The sequence below is a fragment of the Populus nigra genome, chromosome 2 (assembly GCF_951802175.1).
Source record: "Populus nigra chromosome 2, ddPopNigr1.1, whole genome shotgun sequence".
NCBI lineage: Eukaryota > Viridiplantae > Streptophyta > Magnoliopsida > Malpighiales > Salicaceae > Populus > Populus nigra.
The window spans coordinates 7,284,929-7,287,428 of record NC_084853.1 but is presented as its reverse complement, the minus strand read 5'-3'; positions in this window follow the sequence as shown (position 1 = coordinate 7,287,428).

Below are 2,500 nucleotides of genomic sequence, written 5' to 3'. Positions count from 1 at the left end.
TGGCGATGAGTCAGGACGGACTGGATAGTCCAAGGCTCGATGAGAAAGACCGCTGGTTTAGACACTGGGGCAGTGGCAGCCCGCGGGGCAGTGTCGGCAGATTCGGCAGCAGTGTCTGCCGATTCGGCAGCGTTGGCTTGTTGGCGCGGGGGGCCGATTCGAGTGGGGACTTGGGCAGCGGGCAGTGAAAGCAAGAGTTTCCCCGATGCTGCCGGGAAAAACGCTCCCCGGGATGGCCGGGTGAGATGACCCGGCGGCCCGCGACGGGTCATTCAATTCCATGCCCCGTCAACATAACTCCCGATGTACTGTTTGCTTTTTCGGAAGAAGAGATCCATCCCCCCATCCTCGGCCAGCCAAAAACGCTCCAATTAATGGCCGGGTGAGATGACCCGGAGGCCCGCGACGCGTCATTCAAATCACTGCCCTATCGGCTACAACTGCTGATGGGTGGGATTAGAGGCCTGCCATGGTGGTGAGGGGCGGCGAGGACCGTGAAAGCTAGAGTTTTTCAGAGGCTGCCGGGAAAAAGGCCCCTCGGGTGGCGGGGTGCGAGGACCAGGCGCGTCATTCAATTCTCTTCCCTATCAACTTGGCTCCCGTTGGCGGGATTGGAGGCCTACTGTTTGTTACAGGGCTAAAATCGTCAGGGGAAGAGCTGACGAAACAATGCTGGTTTGGATGCAGGGGGTAGTGTTGGAATCGGCAGCGCGGACAAAATCGGCAAAGTCGACAAAAAAGACTGTTGGTCTGGACATCGGGGCAGCGGCAGCCATGCCGACAGGGGGGGAAATCGGCAGCACAGATTTGTGCAGCTGCAGGTTCGTCGGGGAAATCGGCAGCGCAGATTTTTCGATGAACATGGGCTGGAAGATGGACTGTCCAGGCCAGGCAGGGAAATTCGTCAAGGGGACACGCTGACGAAACAGCGCTGGTTCAGGCACGGCGGGCAGTGTTGGAATCGGCAGCGCCGACGAAATCGGCAAAGTCGGCAGAATCGGCAGCGGGTGCTGGCGATGAGTCTGGACGATTTATAGTCCAGGGCTTGATGGAAAAGACTGTTGGTCCAGACAATGGGGCAGTGGCAGCGCGGATTTGTGCAGCTGCAGGTTCGTCGGGGAAAATCGGCAGCGCAGATTTTTCGACGAACAGGGGCTGGGCGCTGGACTGGCCGGGCCAGGCAGGAAAATTCGTCAGGGGGGCACGCTGACGAAAACAGGGGCTGCGGAGTGGAAAATCGGCAGCGCAGATTTTTCGACGAACAGGGGCTGGACCGGCCGGGCCAGGCAGGAAAATTCGTCAGGGGGGCACGCTGACGAAAAGAGGGGCTGCCGCGTGGAAAATCGGCAGCGCAGATTTTTCGACGAACAGGGGCTGGACGCTGGACTGGGCCAGGCAGGAAAATTCGTCAGGGGGCACGCTGACGAAAAGAGGGGCTGCCGCGTGGAAAATCGGCAGCGCAGATTTTTCGACGAACATTCGTCAGGGGGGCACGCTGACGAAAAGAGGGGCTGCCGCGTGGAAAATCGGCAGCGCAGATTTTTCGACGAACATTCGTCAGGGGGGCACGCTGAGGAAAACAGGGGCTGCCGCGTGGAAAATCGGCAGCGCAGATTTTTCGACGAACAGGGGCTGGATGCTGGACCGGCCGGGCCAGGCAGGAAAATTCGTCAGGGGGGCACGCTGACGAAAAGAGGGGCTGCCGCGTGGAAAATCGGCAGCGCAGATTTTTCGACGAACAGGGGCTGGACTGGCCGGGCCAGGCAGGAAAATTCGTCAGGGGGGCACGCTGACGAAAAGAGGGGCTGCCGCGTGGAAAATCGGCAGCGCAGATTTTTCGACGAACAGGGGCTGGACGCTGGACTGGGCCAGGCAGGAAAATTCGTCAGGGGGGCACGCTGACGAAAACAGGGGCTGCCGCGTGGAATGGCAGCCTACACGCAGATGCGAATTCGGCAGCGCACGATGGCTTGAGCAGGTCATGGGTTCGACTTGGCGCGATCTGAAACCTGGACGAGGGACTGTCGACGCTGGACGAGCCAGCGCGGTGGCCTGTCGTGCCCCGTTCAGGGGGGGCCTGCCGCGGAGACAGCCCTCGCGGGCTCGACAGCGCAGGCCAGCGTCCCCGACGTCGCTGGCCGCGGCAGGCGAGCTGCCGGGGTTCCCGCATTCCTACAAGAAAACGTCGTGCTTTCCACATGAAACCAATCCAGTAAAATCAGCCATATTTTTATGAGGCTGCCCACTGAATTTGGGGTCATTCCGGGCCGGTTCCTAGTTTTGCGGATTTACTCGATTTCTAATGGTAGGAAAATTAAAACAAATACTTCCCGACCTCGAAAAATTCTGGGAAAATTAATGAAGGTGGATTGGATTTTTGCCAACCTCTGTGCAAAATTTCAGCTCAAAATACCAAGAAATGAATTTTTTAGAGGGGGGGTGACAGCTGGGACCTAGTAGTGTCTCCCCCTGCCAGAGCTGCAATGACACTTATTGCTCT